Source organism: Macaca nemestrina, chromosome 13, assembly GCF_043159975.1.
Source record: "Macaca nemestrina isolate mMacNem1 chromosome 13, mMacNem.hap1, whole genome shotgun sequence".
NCBI classification, from domain to species: domain Eukaryota; kingdom Metazoa; phylum Chordata; class Mammalia; order Primates; family Cercopithecidae; genus Macaca; species Macaca nemestrina.
This window is the reverse complement of record NC_092137.1, coordinates 68,121,348-68,142,173: the sequence shown is the minus strand read 5'-3', so window position 1 is coordinate 68,142,173 and position 20,826 is coordinate 68,121,348. Positions and strand designations below refer to the sequence as shown.

The 20,826-nt window shown below is 41.1% G+C and overlaps 1 long non-coding RNA gene across 1 annotated transcript in view; it reads left to right on the top strand.

The window, feature by feature from the left end:
* The first annotated feature begins 12,089 nt into the window (after nucleotides 1–12,089).
* Nucleotides 12,090–20,826, top strand: part of LOC105465176 (uncharacterized) — a 30,182-nt gene continuing 21,445 nt past the window's right edge. The window contains exons 1-2 of the long non-coding RNA XR_977359.1: nucleotides 12,090–12,163; nucleotides 13,678–13,783. This is a non-coding gene — a long non-coding RNA (uncharacterized lncRNA). The remainder of the gene's footprint in view (nucleotides 12,164–13,677; nucleotides 13,784–20,826) is intronic.

Here is a 20,826-nt window from a genome sequence, read left to right as displayed (position 1 = left end):
AGGGGAGGAGGTTGGTGGCTCTCAGAGAGAGTGGCTGGTCTGGTGTAGAGGTTAAGTGCATGCTTTAAATTCAAATGGACCTGGGTTCAAATCTGCCTCTCATTTACTAGGTATAATACCTCCTCATTTTCCTCATCTGTAAAGTTTGGATAATTGTAGGAAAAGGATTTCCTGGAGTTGCTGGGTTAAGTGAGATAATATATGCGGAATGCTTAGCACAGTGGCCCATAGTAGGGGGCCTCTAGAATGTGGTATCATTACTGGCATTCAATTCCCAAATATTTATGAAACACCTGTTAGGGGATTTGATAGTGAACAATGTCAACAAGACCCTTACCCTCTGGTCTGGTGAGAAAGACATCGAGTACTTGCTGCATCGGGGCAGTTCTGAGGAAAGCATAGCACAGTGACAAGGAGTATGGACTCTGGTGCCACAGTGCCTGGGTTTGAATTCAGTCTGTTACTTCTAGCTGTGTGGCCCTTGGAAGGCCACAGACCCTACCGGCATCTACCTTCTGAGATCACTAGAAGGGTTAAATGAGTGAATACAAAATCTGAAAATGTTGCCTGGCATGTAGCAAGTGTCAGCATCACACGACTGCTTTTCATCACAGAGTGGGATGAGCTTTAAAAGGAAGAGGATCAGGATGCAGGGGAAGTGTAAAAGAGAAAGATGTGAGTGAAATTTATCTAGCGAAGTTCTACTAAGGAGGGGAATGAGTCACAAAGTCAATTAGGGGTAGAAAAGGAGAGGTAGATTTACACATGTGCTCTTATCACATAATCTCCAAGACACATTATCAGGGGTAAAAAGCAATGGGACAGGCCAGTAGGCCATCTAGGTAAAAATAAATTTATCATCCTATCATCTATGTATGCATATATGTATGCATGTATGTGTGTAGCATCTCTCTCCATCTCTCATCTATGTATCTATTATCTATGTATCTATCTAGCGTCTATCCATCCATCTATTTAATCATGTACTATTTTAGGCAAGGTTCACTGAGGGATTGCTAATAGTATTGCTTGGGGGTGAGGGGGTGATCTGGGGAATTGTAACAGAGAGAAGAAAAAACAAATAAACTAGACAAATGATCAAGTAAGAAGATAGACACCTTTATGACCTTCAGGCTAAAAGGCAAATAGCAAAACCAGGGCTAGCTTTAGGTTTCTGGTTAAAGAGTCCATGCCACTGGTTCCTGGTAGGAATGGGCCTACTAGTCTTGCTAATTTATTTTATTTTGGTAAAGGTAGTTATTTTTATTAAAATGCTATATATGCTAATATGAATGGGTCTATTATTATTTTCAAATAAATACTTAAAATATTTCTTCCTATTCATTTCTAATATGGGAAAGATGATGGATATAACCTATATAAATAAAAGTTATGTGGGGACATTGGTTATTTTTTATTTTTTGAGACAGAGTCTCACCCTGTCACCCAGGCTGGAGTGCAGTGGTGCAATCTCGGCTCACTGCAACCTTGGCCTCGCAGGTTCAAGAGATTCTCCTGCCTCAGCCTCCCCAGTAGCTGGGATTACAGGCACCCACCCCCATGCCTGGCTAATTTTTGTATTTTTAGTAGAGACGGGGTTTTGCCATGTTGTCCAGGTTGATCTTGGGCTCCTAACCTCAAGTGATCTGCCTACCTTGGCTTCCCAAACTGCTGGGATTACAGGTGTGAGCCACCACCCCCGGCTGGGGAGTTCTGATTCTTAACTGGCTTCACATCAGACACAGGCCAGCACGGTACTTATCAGCTTTGACACTTCTTGGAGCCTCAGATGCCAAGTGATTTAGTTACAGATTTAGTAAGTCCTCTGCTGTCGATACTGTGTTTCCCAGGGATTGCAGCATTTCCTACCCATATTCTCATTGTTAATAGGAGCAGGCTGGAGGGCTCCAGGGAAGCTTAGCAGTTCAATGGCTCCTTACAAATATCACTCCTGCTACTGTTACTACTGCTACATAATATTTATTGAGCGCTTATGTTTTCCAAATACTGTACATGGGCCCACCCTATATTAGGCACCAGACGCTATTAGCAGGTGGAGAAGAGCACCTGCCCTCAGAGCTGATTAGAGGTATGCTGGTTGGGTGGTATGGGGTTGGGGATAGATGGACTGGAAAAATGCTTGCCTGTGATCTGGAGAACTGAGCACATGTGCTCACCTTTTCCTACTTGCCCTTTCTTGATTTGAGAAAAGCCAAACAAAACAAAACTGAGCCCAGCCCGAAGCAACAGGAATTTTCAGTGTGGAGATATCTGGTCTGAAAAGCCTTCTAGCTTAAAGGTTGCTGTGGTGTGAATGTCTGTGTCTCTCTCAAATTCGTATGTTGAAATCTTAACCCCCAATGTAATGGTATTAGGAGGTGAGGCTGTTGGGAGATAATTAGGTCCTGAAGGTAGAGCCCACATGAATGGGATTAGTCCCCTCACAAAAGAGACCCCAGAGTGCTAGCTCACTCCTTCTGCCGTGTGAGGGCACAGAGAGAACCAGGAAATGGGCCTCATAGACACCAGAACTGCTGGCGCCTTGATCTTGGACTTCCAGCCTCCAAAGCTGTGATAAATTTCTGCTGTTCAGAAGCTACTCAGTCTACGGCATTTTGCTGTAGCAACCTGAACAGACTGAAACAAAGGCCGACGTGAAACATCCCTCTTTCTCTTCTGCTTGGAGAATGGTAGAGGACCACTTAATACATTTAAAAAAAAATCTCTCTTAGTTTCATTTCAGTAAAGGAGAGGGGAGGGAAGGAGGGTGTCGACCTGTAACAGCAGACCTTCTTCTCTAGGACATGCCCTGCTGAAAAATCACACCTATTTTGTTTTTTTCAGTTTCACTGGGACATGGGACAGACATTGTTTACTTGTTATTTGAAAGCTACAAAAAGGTCTGCGTGACCCCAAGTTTTTCCCTACAGGCCTTCTGCGGTGCCTGCCACGCCCACCATTAGCAGGACTCCTCAGGGACCTCTGGGAGCTGTGTTCACTTTAACTGACTGGACACATTTTCACGCTCATTTGCACGGCTTAGACTCAGGCATTGGTCTCTGTTCAGCACGCCAGCCCTCACCCAGTGGCTGGCACCCAGTGCTCTCCAGCTGCCCTGAGTCCCACGCCAAGTCCCTCACCACCTGACACAGAAATGTTCCTGACCTTAATTCTCACATTAAGACTTATCTGTTCCGTGTCCCAGTTCCCCTGACTGCTTTCCTGGCCTCTAGGTTATTTGTAGGTAACAACTGGGTATTCATTAGATCTGGGGCTTTAAACTGTATTCTAAAGAACCCAAGAGAGCCCACAAAAATGCCTTTGGGGATACAGTAGAGTTGGAAGAGGAACCAGGATGAGTGGGCCCAGGCCTGCAATTGATTATACCAGCATAGCACCACTTGTGTGTTTTATATACTGCTACCTCCTTATAAGTGTCCCTTTGAAGGGTCTTGTTGCTTTAAAAAATACTTGGGAGGCACTTCATGGGACTAACTTGTGCAAATGGGCATCAGAATGCCTTTCTTTGAGTTGTTCCTGTCACTGGGAACTTGACGGGGGAAATGATCAAATATGGTTTCATACAAGAGAAGGTGCTAGTGGCTGAGATACATCTTTCCATTTTTTTAAAATGGTTTTTATTGTGAAATAAACTAACAAATGAAAAGGTGCACAAAACAAAATCTCATTATTCAAAAATGGACCACAAAATAAGTGCTCACATAACTCCTACCCAGGTCAAGAAATAGAACATGACCTGTACTTCAAAGTTCCCTTTACCTTCTCATGCTTCTACCTGTCACTATCCTCTCCAGCTCCCTGGAAAATTAACCCCTCTCCTAAGCTTTGTGGCAGTCACTTCCTGGTTTGTCACCTTAGCAGTCAGCCCTAAACATTACACTTTAGTCTTGCCTAGTTTTGAACTTGATATTAATGAAGTAATAAATTCTGGCTTTTTTTGTTGTTAAACATTATCATCTTTCTTTCTTCCTCATTACTCTCCTTTCCCAAGAAATGCATTCTACAAATATGAGGAAGGATCACAGTAATATTAATATTTCTACATTATAAGACTGAATAATGAGAAAAACTAGTCAAATAACAATGATTCTTAACAAATGTCTCCAGCTTGGAGGTAATTATAGTGGGCAGGTATTAAAATAAATATGGTGTCATCATAATTAGCATTTATGAAATAATGTTCACAGGAAGAACTTTCTATTTAACTTCACAGATTCTTACAATTCTTGAGAAGCAGGTATATGGCAAACAGAAATATTTGCAGCTTCTTCATCTTTCTTTTCCAAAATATCCTTGGTAAGGGCACAAAGGGACATGCCTTATTCTAGGGTGGTCCAGAAAGACAGGGGCAACTGGAAATGTGAGTGTCCCCCTCTGACTTGGGTCTGGCCTTCTGCCCCTGTGGCCCCTGCCTCTTTCTGATGGTAAATGCAGAGAGATGGTGATGGATGGTTTGTCACAAATAGTTTTCAGTTTACCAAAGTGCACCTGGCTTTCTCTGAACTTCTTTGAAATGCTTTTAGAGCAACATGGAGAATGGAATTCAACAATTCTCCACAGCTGCAATCAGAATACAGTGACCCCAGGAGCAGCTGGGGGCAGTTATTTTCATATTTTGTAGTTGCTGTTTCCTTAAAAGATTTTCCAGAATGTTCTGGAAGGTCCTGTGGTATCCATATTATAAGAGACGGTGTGTGGGGCAGACTCTTGGATTCCAGGCCCTCATCCAAAATTTGGCAAATATTTGTCTCCACTTCTCACCAGCAACATGTTGTCTCAGAAGTACTTGCCCTGTGCCCTCCCGTGTCAGCCCAATAGGCCCACATGCAGGAGTGACTCTCCTCTGGAAGCTCTGTTTAGTGAAGGGAACCCTCAAGTAGAAGCAAGGAACCCTGGGATCTGGCATCAGTCAAAGCTTAAATCACCTCTTTGACCTTTTGTCAGTATCTCTCTCTTCTGGCCTTAGTTTCCCACATCTGTAAAATGAGGATGTTGGACAGAAGATCTTAGAAGACTCTTTCTGTAGGGAATTGGCAATGATGTTTTAAAGTAAGAAACTGATTGTAGGGGATGGGCACGGCGGCTCATCCCTGTAATCCCAGCACTTTGGGAGGCCGAGGTAGGCAGATCAAGAGGTCAGGAGTTTGAGACTCAGCCTGACCAACATGGTGAAACCCCGTCTCTACTAAAAATATAAAAATTAGCTGGGCATGATGGCATGTGCCTGTAATCCCAGCTACTCAGGAGGCTGAGGCAGGAGAATCGCTTGAACCTGGGAGGCAGACGTTGCAGTGAGCTGAGATCGCACCACTGCACTCCAGCCCAGGTGACAGAGTAAGACTCCGTCTCAAAACAACAACAACAAAAAACCAAACAAAAAAAGAAACTGATTATAGCAGAAATCCGAACTATTTCCTTGGGCAAGTCTGTTTTTACATAGAGACAGATTAGTAAGCAGAATAAGTAGCCTCTCTTGAGGCTTTAATGGATGACAAATTATTATTATTATTTTTAGATAAGGTCTCACTCTCTCACCCAGTCTGGAGTGTTGGCTTGCCATCTTGGCTCACTGCAATCTCCGCCTCCCAGGCTCAAGTGATCCTCCCACCTCAGCCTTCTGAGTAGCTGCGACCACAGGCATGCACCATCATGCCTGGCTAATTATTTGTAGTTTGGGTAGAGATGGGGTTTAGCCATGTTGTCCAGGCTGGCAAAGGACTGTATTTTAAAACAAAACATAACACCCCCATAATCTTTTCCAAAACAAATGAACAGTTCTCACTTTTTTAACTACCCCATTAACAGTGCCTGAAATATCACCAATAGATCCTTCCCTTTTTGCAGATTTTGTGATTTTCTAGAGTTTATAAAAAAAGATATAAATGGCTCTAAAAGGAGGAGTAGACAATACTATTATCAATGGGATTAGTGGACTTGACAAGAGGCAGAGATTCTAGCACTGTTCCTGGTTCTATGCTTGTGAAGCAGCTCAGGCAGTTCCCAACTTGAAGGGACATATTCTAAACCAGCACTTTGCAAGCTTTGATGAATCTACAAATGACCTAGGGGAACTCCTAAAATGTAGTTTCTGAATCAGTAGGTTCTGCATGGGACCTGAAAATCTGCATTTCTAATAAGGTTTCAGGTGATGTGGACGCTGCTGGTCTACAAACACATCTGGAGTAGCAAGAGTTTATAGCACATGACTCTCTCTTTTGAATATAGCTAACTGGACTGCAGGGGCCGAGCCCATGACTCCAATCCAGTCAGTGTGTAAGCTGACCTCTGATCACAAAGGAATATTGGGTCGATCAGGAGTTTAAACAGGAGAGGTGGGCAGTGGTTTAGGAGTAGAAGTTAAAAAATCTAAAGAAACACAGAGACACATACATAGAGAAGCTGCCTCATTTTAATGACAGAACATTAGAGAAGGACCCTGTGAAGACTGTCTTCTGCCGGTGTGAGTTATGTCTAGATCTTGAACACAGAGTGACCTTTGGCTCCTGTCTCCCCCATGCATGCCCGACCCTACTCCCTCTTTATCCATCAGGGCTGTGTGCTGAGATTATTTTAAAAGTTCCTGGGGGGCCAACCAGGTAACTGGGGCTTTAATTGAATCCTGAAAACTCTATGTTGTGAAGGAAAAGCTGGAGTTTGGGTGGGGATGTACACGTGGGTTGGGTCTCAAAGTAAAGGGGCTTTGGATTGCTTGAAAGCCTTGGATGCTTGATGGCAGAGGTTTGTGTGTGGGCTGAGAGTGGGTGCAGAAATAATGGAAGATGAGGAAGAGTCATATGTGACAATTTTTTCAGGGCTGCTCAAGAATTTTGCCAGTAGTGCCAATCTATTTGTAGGGATTTGGATGACTAGCTCACCTATCTTTCTAGAATGTTTTCCTTTCCCCTCGCTTTCTCATGGTTGCCAACAGAGTACACGGCCTAATTCTAACTCCTTGACATAGTTGATTGGTCCAGCAGTGGAGAGCTGACCCAAACTGGGCCAATGTCCTCTTTTCCCAGGAATTTGGAATTGGTCCTAAGAGTCAATTTTGACTCTTTCTTGGTATCAGGATTTGTATCATGCAGAACTCAGGAACCATTGAAAAAACGTTTTCTGCTATAAAAAATGTTTCTGGCAAATAGGAAGAATGACTCTACAATATGGCAGAGGAAAATGGAGCAGATACACTGGAAAAAATCAAACAGATGCACAGAAAGAAGAAAAAACTGGTTCCCTGCACGATTCTAGTTCTTGTTCTAAATGGTTTCTGAGACTAAAGTGCATCTATCCTTGTATTCCCTAAGATATTCCAATATCCTTTCAACAGTTGTTGTTTGTGGCTTAAGCCATTACAAGTAGGGATCTGCCATTTGCAACTGAGAAAGCCCTAATGAAAACATGCTTTAGAGAAGGTCTCCTGGAGCTGAGGCAGACCTTTCTGGTTCAACTGCAATGATAGATGGAAGGTAGCAGTGGGCCCAGATCAATAATATGCCATGGAGAGTGCCACTCCTTCTTGTTTATCAATAGTCTCATGATCACTAGCTTGAAGGATGTTCACAAGATACTCCATCCATTCATCCATGCATCCATCCATCCATCCATCCATCCATCCATCCATCCATCCTCTATCCATCTATCCTCTATCCATCTCAGAAAGATTTCCTGATTTCCTCTGTTGGCTAGACTCTATGCTAATGGCTACTCTGTGACCTCTGGCTACTTGTTTTCATGTTGTACCCATATTTAGTATGTGATATTATATTAAGTCCTAAAATTATGGTAACACAGAACAGGCCCATTCCCCCACAGTTTGATTACCCCCCATAATATTTCTTTCTATGTTGTACAAATGTGAAATGTGTAATTAATACTACCTCTTCTTGAGAAATGTCCTAAATCCAATATCCCAAATGCAATAAATATGTCATTTAGGGGTGTGTGTGTGTGTGTGTGTGTGTGTGTGTGTGTGTGTGTTTTGAGACGGAGTCTTGCTCTGTCACCTAGGCTGGAGTGCAGTGGCGCAATCTCAGCTCACTGTGACCTCTGCCTCCTGGGTTCAAGTGATTTTCATGCCACAGACTCCTGAGTAGCTAGGACTACAGGCGCATGCCATCATGCCTGGCTAATTTTTGTATTTTTAGTAGAGACAGGGTTTTACCACGTTGGCCACGCTGGTCTCGAACTACTGACCTCAAGTGATCCGCCCACCTTGGCTTCCAAAGTGCTCATGTAGGTGTTTTTATTTGAAACAGAGAAGAGGCCAGGTACGGTGGCTCACCCCTATAATCCCAGCATTTTGGGAGACAGGTAGGAGGATGGCTTGAGCCAAGAAGTTTGACACCTGCCTTGGCAGCATAGTAAGACCCCATCTCTACAAAAAAGTTAAAAAATTAGCTGAGTGTGATGGTATGCATCTATACTCCCAGATGCTTGAGAGGCTGAGGTGGGAGGATCGCTTGAGTCCTGAGGTTTGAGACCAGCCCAGGCAACAGTGAGACCCCATCTCTACCAAAAACAACAACAACAAACAAAACAAAACCAAAATTAGCCTGGCATGGTGGCACACTCCTGTAATCCCAGCTACTTGGGAGGCTAAGGGTGGGAGGAGTGCTTGAGCCCAGCAGTTTGAGGCGTAGTGAGCTATGATCACCCACTATACTCTAGCCTGGGCCACAGGTAGAGACCCTGTCTCTGATAAAATAAAATAAAATAAAAAAAAAATAAAATAGAGAAGGGTGTCTCAGAGTCCCTGTCCAGAGACAAGGACACCATTCCTGATGGGTGTTATGTTTGGGATCTACTGGCTCTTTGCCCAAGTTCTTCATTTTCTTTTTGAAGGCTTAGGTGCTGGTTGAGAGGGTGATGTAGGTTAGCTTGGTTTTCAGCTGTCCTAACCCCTGTTTGGACCATAGATCTTTTCCAAGTATCCTGGGACCCCAGAATCATTCACTTTTATTTCATTTCTGCTGAAGACTCCTAAGAAGGGAAATTTTCATCTCTGAATTCAAGCCTAAGTCAGAGCTTCTCCCACAGATAAACTTTCTCAGGAGTTCTTGCCAAGAGACCTGGACTAGCAAGAATAAAGCAAAGAGAAGGAGGGCTGGACGTAGTGTGCCTTGTGTTAGCTGGTTGTAAATGATCTCACAATCCTGAGACACCTACTGTGTTGAGAAGCTTCAGAGCTTCTCTCAACTCTGAGATTCACAGAGAGTCAGTTCACTTGAAATGTAAACGTCTTAGCCTTTGGAAGAGAAAAAGAGAAACTGTCATTGTGTGTTGGAATATGATCTAGGTAGAGCAGTGGTTCTCAACTTTGAATCACCAGGGGAGCTTTTAAAAAGCATGAATGGCTGGGCATGGTGGCTCATGCCTGTAATTCCAGCACTTTGGGAAGCCAAGGCAGGTGGATTACTTGAGGTCAGGAGTTTGAGACCAGCCTGACCAATATGGCGAAACCCCATCTCTATTAAAATACAACATTAACTGGGTGTGGTGGTGCATGCTTGTAATCCCAGCTACTTGGGAGGCTGAGGCAGGAGAACTGCTTGAACCTGGGAGGCGGAGGTTGGAGTGAGTCCAGATCGCACCATTGCTCCAGCCTGGGTAACAAGAGCAAAACTCCATCTCAAAGAAAAAAAAAAGAAAAAAAAAGCATGAATGCTGGGCCTCAACAGAGTAAATGAATCAGAATCTCTGGGTAGAGTCTGGGCATGGTGCTTCTGAAAGCTTCCCAAGGTATTTTCATGTCAAAGTCAAGGATCTGGGTCTAAGAGATAAGTGAGAGATGGCCATTTAATATGGTTTGGCTGTGTCCCCACCCAAATCTCATCTTGAATTGTAACTCCCACAATTCCCATGTGTCATGGGAGGAACCTGGTGGGAGGTAATTGAATCATAGGGGCGGGTCTTTCCTGTGCTGTTCTTATGATAGTGGATAAGTCTCATGAGATCTGATAGTTTTAAAAATGGGAGTTTCCATGCAGAAGCTCTGCTTTTCTCTTTGCCTGCTGCCCTCCATGTAAGACGTGACTTGCTCTTCCTTGCCTTCTGCCATGATTGTGAGGCCTCCCCAGGCATGTGGAACTGTAAGTCCATTAAATCTCTTTATTCTGTAAATTGCCTAGTCTTGGGTATGTCTTTATCAGCAGTGTGAAAATGGACTAATACAGCTATGTTCTAGCTCTCCTTTTTTGACATTCCTGGGATCCTGGAGAAGGGTTATATTTCAGGGGCGTTGTAGAGCTCTAGGCTTTCAGGGCACATCTATCTTTTTTAATTTTAATTTTTTTTTACATTTAAATTTATTTGTTATTTTTAAAATTTCAATAGCTTTAAGGGCAAGAGTGGTTTTTAGTTACATGGATGAATTATATAGTGTTAAATTTTGAGATTTTAGTGTAGTCAGGGCACATCATGTGGTCAAGTGTTTAACCAGTGACTCTTGATAGAGAAAGAAAAGGAAGATCTGTTGGTGTTTAAGAATTTGATATTTTGTAACTAGGATGAGTGGGCTGTGCTCTCTGTTCCCGTCAGGTTCCATCATTGCTCAGGGCACTGCGTCTCAGCTTCCCAGAAAGAGCTGATAGTTTCTGGCCTGGCCTTCATTGTTTGGTTTGGAAGGGCTTTTGGTTTGTCTGTTACTTTGTCCGTGCCCTGTAAGTGAGTGACTGGCCACCCAAAATGAGTGATGCTAAAGGGATAGGAACCAGAGAATGCAGATTCAAGACCAACCTCTTTATATTAAGGAAGACTGGGCTTTGGGGAAAGAGGAGATCCAAAAAAATCAAACAAGAGAGGGGACATGTGTGGCCGTAATATTCTAGAGATATCAGGTATCACTCAAGCCATGTGGACAGTTGAGAGTCTTCTTGTGGTAAACACACAAAAGTTAAGCTGTTCCTCACAAAAACTTGGGTGCTTGTAGAGAAGATCACATTATCTAGTTATCATTTGTCTAGATTTTGCTAATCCCAGAGTGGCCAACTTTTGTGCTCGAATAAAGTCACTGCTGTGTGTTTGGAAGATGTCTTTACTTGCCAGAATGAATAGAACACCCTGAAAGTGCCTGGCTTCAGCATTTCAAAGTGAACTGGAACCTCAGGGTCCTTCATAACAAAACTGACTTTGGTCTTCTGGTCTTCATGAAATATTAGCGTTTCAGTGAATATTTCTCAATTTCATCCACCCCAGATAGTTCTTACTCAGCCATGCGCTAACAATTTTATTTGTAGTTGGTTCTTAAATGGAACTGGAAGTACAGCCTAGTCTATCAATTATTGATAAATTAACCAATAACATTTCCTTTGTTTCCTTGCCCGCAAAATCTCAGAATCAGAACCTTTGAAAATGGCCCCATGTTGTTTCTAAAGTCTCTGGGATGATCCACGATCTTTGTTGTTTTCATATGCCAGAGTGCACAGGACTTCTCCTACTTTGTAAAACGTTTCGACATAAATGTCTGGTTCTTCTGAACACTCTCATTCCAAGCACAGAATAATTATTAGCTTGGAGAGGCTCTGTTATTATTTTTGTTTTTCATTTTAGTTTAAGATGTTGGGATCCCTGCCTATGTAAATGAAGTCAGCAAAGACACTGAGATGTTAGGATATTTCTATTTTCTCCTTTCCTTGGTAGGTTCTCCTAAAAGATGTCAGCGTTCAATTGTTGGCTAGCAACCTGTGGCATTTAATTATTCTTGACGTTTAATCCATCATGGTGTGGAAAAAAAAGAAAATGTAGCCTGTCTACTCCTCCTACTCTTCCAAGAGAAACAATAGAATAATTAAATTGGTAACTAAAGTGCTAGGAATAATGAGAAACCACATAAAGACTAGCATGATGTTACTCTTAGAACATTAACAGGAAACAAGTTCTAAGGCTATCTCCTCCTACTTCATTTTTTTTCTCTTCCTGTCCAGATAATCATGAGTCATCATCCTGTATAAATGAATAATAGTTTAATTTAAAGAAGCCAGTATTGTTTGGAGGTCGTTTATCACTTCACGGCTCTCATTCACAGTCAAGTCATGTGGAACTACACAACTTTCTTTTTGTGCACTGGAGCTGGAAATCTTGTTGAGTTTGTGAGGCCTTACTTCTGCATATTTGAATCTGGTGACCAAATTAAACATTGTTCTAAGTAAGCGGGTGGGTGGGGATGGTGATGGGCTGGGACTGAGGTGCGGAGACGGAGAGCTGCCTTGAGAGATTTTGGGCTTTTGCACTTGTGATTTCAGGGCATGGAAGCTGGATTTGGGTTTGAATAGTAGTATGTTGATAGTGGTGTGTGTGATAGAGAACTGATCCTAAAACTTAATATTTCAATAAGAACAATCGTAAAAGACAGAAAATGGGACACTTTTTAAAGGCTAACTAAAGAAATTGGATTTATACTGTTAGGACTAATGATTGAAAGCAAAGGAAAACTCAAGCAACGTTCCTCAGCCGGCACATTCAAGTGATAAATTGCATTTAAGCACTGAAAGAAACAACAGCTGCAGTTAATGAAAAGCCAAATTTATCTAAATTTCTCCAGTTGATCAGTCAAAATAATCAGTATGGCTCTCACTCCGTAATCACTTTTTGGCGGGGGAGGGGGAGGAGAGGGGAGATGGGAGACAGGGAGGACAAAGAGAGAAGATAGGTTTTTATTTTAAAAGGTATGGCTTCCAAAAAGGAACTGTAAAACTACTGAGTTGTAGAAAATTCATTTTCTTGTTATCAATATCATCAATACTCTAGATTTGTTGTTTTATTTTTAACTCTCCTAAGGATAATGCAGTTGGCTCTTGTATGGAAGGAAGCCTATAGACGTGGGCTGGAGGCGGGAAATCCAGGGGCGGGTTGTGATAATGATACAAATCTGAAATGCTTTCCAAAACATCATATGTCCATTGAGCTGTTTCATTATTACAACACCTGTGAAATAGACAACAGGTATTGTTCGTGGCAGTTTTACACAGACAGGTACCAAAGGTTTGGGGGGGGCCAAGTGACCTACCCAAAGTCAGCTAATAAGCTCCTCTACAAGCTGGGGACAGAAGAAGATGTCCACACTTCTCACCAAACGCTTTACTAGAAAACGGAAATAAATTCTCCATGCCTCATATCCTTACTTGGTGAAAGCAGGAAAATCCTGTTGCAGAAACCACTTGGAGGAGCTGCCATCAAAGGCTGCCTGGGGCCAGCTTCCCTCCAGCACAGAGCTCTGTGCAGAGCCTGCATGTGGTGTGGAATTCCATTAGAACTTACTCACCATATGTTTGTCTGCTGGTGCTCAATGGAACCTGAGGGAGGGCATAATGGATCTCCGTTACTAAACCGTGTGGAAGGCTTCCAGAGATTTAATAGTCTACCTCGAGGTGATGAATAGAGGCGCTCTTGTGTGCCTTGCATAATCAGGGAGCCTTGGTGCTCTGAATGCGCCACGCTCTCCTCCGACACCCTTCTGGAAAAGTCTGTACAGCTGGCACTCCTGGAGTCATTTCAAAAGTGGAGATGGGTGGGGAGGGTGCCTTCCTCTCATCTTCCTCGAGAAAAGATCTGCGGGATGAGATTGCACTGATAGCTGGAGATTTTGAGTAGAAGGAAATAGGCTAGAGGATTGGAGAGGAGAGGGAAGGCATTCGGTGACCTGGATTTCCCTCCTTGCAGATGTAGTGGTCTGATCATTCTACCAAGGCCATGACTGTGAAGAGCACTGTGGGTGATGGCTGGTGGCCCACGGGAGCTGGCTTGTGCACGGCGCCCGAAGCCAAAGGTGAGGGGCCGCTGGTAGCACTGAACCATGAGGCTGCCAAATGGCCATGAAATTCTATTCCTTCCAGTTAATTTTCTCACTGATGTGCTTTTAATTCATATGGCGTAGGAGCGACAGAAATAGAACTATGGTAGAACTTTGCTGGTTTGTCTGCCAGGGAACTGAACACTTGAAAAGGTAGGAGCGCAAGGAGACTGAGCCCGTGAACTCAGGAAGGGCAGAAACCAAGCTGCTTCTCCAGTGGATTCAAAGTCTAGATAGCTGTGAGAGTGGGGGACATGGAGAGTGCAGGTTATTCGTTCTTTTTCTCATTCCTGTGGCTCTTTACCATCCCCTCTGGTCTTCCGCCATCTTGTAGGTAACATTTCTCATTGCTGCCTCTTCTCTTCTCTTCTCTTCTCTTCTCTTCTCTTCTCTTCTCTTCTCTTCTCTTCTCTTCTCTTCTCTTCTCTTCTCTTCTCTGCTCTGCTCTGCTCTGCTCTGCTCTGCTCTGCTCTGCTCTGCTCTGCTCTCTCTTCTCTTCTCTTCCTTTTTTTTTTTTTTTTTTACGGAATTTCGCTTTTGTTGCCCAGGCTGGAGTACAATGGTGCAATCTCGGCTCACTGCAACCTCCGCTTCCCGGGTTCAAGCGATTCTCCTGCCTCAGCCTCCCGAGTAGCTGGGGTCACAGGCATGCACCACCACGCCCGGCTAATTTTGTATTTTTAGTAGATACGGGGTTTCTCCATGTTGGTGAGGCTGGTCTCGAACTCCCGACCTCGGGTGATCTGCCCACGTTGGCCTCCCAAAGTGCTGGCATTACAGGCATGAGACACCGCGCCTGGCCTTCCTTTCCTTTTTTGACAGTCTAACCCACACATTAAATCCTACCATGAAAACCATAGCCCATCCCTCCAGTATGGACTGTGCATTGCACCAAAATATGAGGGCATTTTTGGTACCTGGAGCCATGTTTGAAGTGGATGGAATGCTGAAAGCCGACAGAGAGCCATCTTTTCATGGACTTGCCTGCAGGTCTGTGCATGAAGGAATCTTGTATAATTCTTCCAGTTTAAGCAAACTATGAGGTATTCGTTTTTCATTTATTCAGCATCTACCATGTAGCAAGTACTTGTCAGACATGCGGAGTACAACAACAAACAAGGCTTGGTGCTTGCCCTCTAGAGGCTTTCTGGGAATGCATTAAAATAAACCAGAAGTTGGTGAAGTGTTAGATGTGTGGCAGAATTTCCTTTTCCTATCTCTTTGTTTACACAGGGAACTCCAGGAATTGGGAGAGGATAATGGGGCTAATTGTCATGTCAAGGTAGAGAGAGAGTTTGTAATGTGACTTAAGGTTGGGAAGGGGCAAATTTTCTTTTAGGATTATAAAGTAAAATTATATCAGACACTAGCCAAGGGTGCAGTTGGGCATGAATCGCTTATCTAGACCTAATGGGCAGTTATTGTCAGATTGATCTCCCATGCCAATGGGAGATGCATCTGAAATTGTTTTCAGATACTTGAGGAGAACAAAAGAAATAAAAGAGGAAGCTGAGCCAGAGAGTGGGCCACCTCCGCTCCCTCAACTCCTGGGGTCCAAAGCTCCCCTTGTCTTTCATCTAGAAGCAAAAGAGGGAGAGAATAGCTTAGACCACAACACATGGCAGGCTTTGAACCTTGCAAGGTCAGGGATGCACCAAAGCTAAAGGAAGAGAATTAATTTCAGGAATGGAAAAGTTTGGGACTTCTGGAGCAAAGAAACTAGGAGAAAGAACGTCAGAAAATTTGGGTAGTTCAACTAGCCTTTACTTGTTTATACTTGTAGTGCTGGTGTTATTCTCAGGGTGTACTTGAAGATCAAAATAAGAGTTTCCAATCCAACTAGGGTAGGAGGGTTTAGGGGAGAGTGGAAGAAGTGTACCATCATCTGTAAATCCTGAAGCATCGTAGACATTAGCACAGGACAGTCAAACAGAGGCCAGCAGATATTAGCTCTGTTCGTTATTCTTCACAAATTCCTGTGCTTTCTCTGTATACACCTTGTCTTTTCTCCTTTGCAACATTATCTTCATGAGGATTCTTTGTTCTTTTCTACCAGGCTAGTGGTTGTGGATATACTTGGGACTCTTCCTTTTCCCAGTGCTAGACTCTCTAGTTAGGAGGATCAGTAGGTCTCTGGGGAGAGAGTAGGAAATTCAAAGGTCATAGAAAGATGAGGCATGGGACAGAGAGCTGCAGGGAGAATCATTACTCTTTCTTCTCAGCCATAAAGTTTTCTGCAGTGTGACACCAAGTTGGCCTTCCAGGCCTATTTCTCAGTCCTGCTGTAGTCACCCTGGCTTCTGGGCCTTCCCTTGACGTTCCTTGGCTTCTTTGTCATGCTATTGTTTACGAAGTCTCTGGTTTCCTTTACCAGTCCTAAAGGGGATGCTATCCATTTTCTCTCAATCCTACCTGATGTAGCTTTCGGAAACGCACAAAAGACTCTTTTTACAAACTCCTTGAGCATTTATTGGCAGAATGTTGTTCCTTAGAGGTAGCTAATTTTTTTTTTTCTTTCTTCTAGATGCTTTTGAGATTTTTTTCTGTGATTTGCTGTTCCAAAAATTCATGAGAATGTGTCTGGATATGGATGTGATCCCTTTCAAAGTTAAAAACCCAAATTCTTCTCTCTAGGCCTTTTCCATTTTTTATCTGCAAAGTGGAAATAACTACTTACCTTCAGATTGTTGGGAGAGTTTAATAAGATGAAAGACATAAAAGCACAGTATCACCTGCAAGTTTACCCCCTCCCTACGTCAGCAAATCCATACCTGGCCAATTAGCAAGAGTAGAAGATTTCTAAAGGTTCCCCAGTAGCCTTACATAGGGAAAGGTGGTGCTTTCAGCTACAGAATATCTTCTCAGCATTTGTAAGCTTCTTTAATTGGTAACAGAGCCAATGATCCAATCCAGCAGCTGCAGCAGGTAGAAGGGTTGAAAGATTCTAGAAGCTGCCTACTCCTGCTGCGTTAGACATTTACATTATAATCATTGGCCTCGTTTTCCTGTTTATCTCCTTAAACTTTGTTTTTAATCAGCTTTTCCCTCCAGGTGTGATTTACATACAGTTATATTCACCCTTTTAAGTGTTCAGTTCATTAAGTTTTGGCAAATATTTATCATCACTGCCTCATTACACTCACAATAAAGAATATTCCCATCACCCCAGAATCTACTTCATGCTTCTTTCCCTTTAATCACCTCTGCCTCCTTCCAGTCCCTGGCAATCACCGTTGGGCTTTCTATCATTTTAGTTTTGCCTTTCCCTGTATTTCTTATAAATTGAATCATACAGTTAGGTAGTTGTATGTCTTGGGTTTCTTTCATTTAGCAAACTGCTTTTAAGATTCATCGATGTTGTTTTATGTAGCATGAACTATTTCCTTTATATTGTTGAGTAGTATCCCAATGTGTAGATATACCAGAATATGCTTGTTTATTCATAGTTGATAGACATTTGGGTTATTTGCAGTTGTTGACTATTATTAATAAAGTGACTATGAACATTTGCACACAAAACATTGTATAGAAATATGCTTCCATTTCTCGGGTAAATACTATGAGTAGAATTGCTGAGTGATATGATAAGCATATGCCAAAATGGTTTCCAAAATGGCTGTATAATTGTATATTCCCACCAGCAATGTATGAGTTTCAGTTGATCCATATTCTCATCAATCCTAGGTATTGTCAGTCTTTTTAATTCTAGCTATTTCAGAGAGAGTATAGTGGTATTTCATTGTGGTTTTAATTTGCATTTCTCTAATGACTAATGACGTTGAACATCTTTTTATGTGCTTATTTGCCATTCATATTTTCTTTGTTCAAATCTTTTACTCATCTAAAAAATCAAGTTGTCTTATTATTGAATTGTGTTTTTTAGTATGTTCTGGATTCAAGTCTTTCATTAGATACAAATTTTGCAAACATTTTCTCCCACCCATTTTGTGGCTTGTATTCTTATTAATAGTCAATTTTAAAGATCAAAAGTTTTAAATTTGACAAAGTCTAATTTGTCATGTTTCTCTTTGTATTTTCTGTGTCCTATTTTTGAAATATTTTCCTAACCCAAGATCACAAATATTTTTTCTTATGGATTTTTTTTGAAGTTTTATAGTTTTAGCTCTTATATTTAGACGTGTGATGCTTCTTGAGTTAATTTTTATGTATTGTGAAAGGTTAGTGTCTAGGCTTGTTATTTCTCCAAATGTATATCCAATTGTTCCAGCACTATTTGTTGGAGAAAACTATCTTTCCCTATTGAATAACCTTGACTTCTTTGAGTAGATCTATTATTGGACTCCTTTTTGTTCCACTGATCTGTATGTCTATCCTCATATAAATACTATACTGACTTAATTATTATAGCTTTACAGTAAGTCTTGAATCAGGTGGTGAACACTTTCTAACTTTTTCTTTTTCAAATTTATTTTAGCAATTTCAGGTCATTTCATTTCCCTATAAAATTCAGAATCAGCTTACCAGTTTCTGCAAAAAGACTGCTGTGATTTTGATTGCGATTGTATTAAACCCTTAGATCAATATGGAAAAGTTGGTACATTAATAATTTTGAGTCTTTCATTCATGAACATAGTATGTCTATTTATTCAGATCTTTAATTTCTTTTAGCAATACTTTATTTTGTAGTTTTTAGTATGTCAGTATTACACATATTTAGACAAATCTCTAACTCTTCATATTTTTGACACAATTGTAAATGGTATATTTATATTTTAAAAGTAAACGTCCAATTATTTGTTGCTAGTATATATAAATGCAATTGATTTTTATATATTCATCTTGTATTCTGTGATCTTGCTAACCTCACTTTTTAGTTCTGGTAGCTATTTGTATATTCCTTGGGATTTTTCATGTGGACAATTGGGCCATCTGCAAATAGAGACAGTTTTACTTCATTATTTTAACTCTCTATGATTTTAATTGTTTTTTCTTCCCTTATTGCACTGGTGGAATATCAGTACAATGTTAAATAGAAGTGGTGTGAGCAGAGATCCTGACCTTGTTCCTGATTTTAGGGAGAAAGCATTCAGTCTTATCTCCACATATGTTAAAATTCCAGAATACCATTTTCTTATTGTTTTAGATAGTCAACTATCTTTTTAAAGACATTAAAAAATCAGATTAAAGTCTTTTATACTCGCCATTTCCATTGCTCTTCATCCCTTTGTGAAGATCTAAATTTCCATCTGATATTTTCCTTCTGCCCAAGGAATTTTAACCTTTTTTTGTAATGCATGTTTGCTGACAAAGAATTATTTAGGCATTTGTTTTTCGCAAAACATCTTTATCTTGTCTTCAGTTTTGAAAGGTAAGTATGCTGAGTGTAAAACTCTACATTGAAAGTGTTTTCTTTTAGTATTTTAAACATGTCTCTCCATTGTCTTCTGTCATGCATATTTTTGGAGAAGTCTGCTGACATTCTTATTTTTGTTTATTTGTATTAAGTGTGTCATTTTTTATTTGGCTGCTTTTAAGATGTTCTTTTTTTGGCACTTTTATGATAATTTGCCTTGGTGTGATTTTCTATGTCTATTTTGCCTGAAGTTTGTTGAGTTTCTTGGATTTGTGGATTTACAGTTTTCATCAAATTTAGTTTTTTGGCCATCATTTCTTCAATTTTTTTTTTTCTTTCTGTCTCAATCCCTAGTCCTTTTTTCCTTTCAAAACTTTAATTAAATGTATGTTAGACTGGCTGATATTTCCCCAAATGCACTGAAGTTTTGTTTTGCTCTGTTCATTTTTTAAATTCTTTTTTTCTCTTTGTGCTTTACATAGAATATTTTTTTATTGCTACGCTTTCAAATTCACTTTTTGTTTTTGCAATGTTTAATATGCTGTTAATCTTGTCCAGTGTATTTATCAATACATATCCCTAGAAGTTCATATAGTTCTTTTTTATATCTTCCACGTTTTTTCTCATCCCATTTATGTTTTGAGAAATATCCTTGAATATATGGAATATATTTTTGATAGTGTTTTTAAGTCTTCTCTAATAATTTAATTATTTCTGTTGTGTCTGGGTCAGTTTCGACTGGTTGAATTTTCCCCTAGTTATAGGTCATATTTTTCTGCTTTTTAAAACATGCTTATAACTTTTTATTGGACTCTAGTCATTATGAATTTTATGTTCATTCATGCTGGGTTTTGCTGTATTCTTTAAAGCATGTCGAATTTGTTCTGCATATAGTTATGTTACTTTCATATCAGTCTTATCATTTCCAGGCATGCTTTTAAGTTTTGTTAGGGCATGTCCAGAGCAGCCTTTATTCTACTGATCCTTTAGCTTCACTATGAAACCACCCCCATTCTGAGGACTCTATTCAGTTTCCTGTGTATCATGAGATCCCTCTTCTGTGGTGGTTTGGAATTTGAACATAAACTCTTCCTAGCCATATGTGAACTATGAAAATTATTTGATCTATTACTTTCCAAAGTTTCACCCCATATTATGTACAGATTATTTTTCAAAGACTTGAGGGCATCCCTCTGTAGTTCTCCGGAACCCTCTATGCAGCCCTACTTACTCTTGTCTGCAAATTCTAGACACATTGGCCTCCCTGTCTTTGTTTCCTAAACTTAGTGAGAAAAAGTCGACTGAATTCTCTTCCTGTTTGAGTTCTCCCTCCTGTACTGAGGCCTGGAAACTCTCTCTAGGCGGTGATTTGGGTTAATTTTACTGCTCATCTCATTTGTTTCTTTTCTCTCACAGATCATAGTCCCGTGCTATCTGCTGCACATGTCTGAATACTATTTCATATTTTTTGTCTGATTTTCAGTTGTTTACAGAGACATTTCCCATAGCAGTTAATTCTTCATTGGCAGAAGTGATAGTCCTAGACTTTTAACAAAGGAAGCAATTGATGCACAAATACGTTCCTTATATTTTTTAAAAAAGGGCAAATAATACTGGTTAAATGCAATTCCCTCTAGACTTCTTCACCTGTCCCCATCCAATGTCACCTCTACCCTACATCAGTCCTTTCTGTAGAGGTAACTAC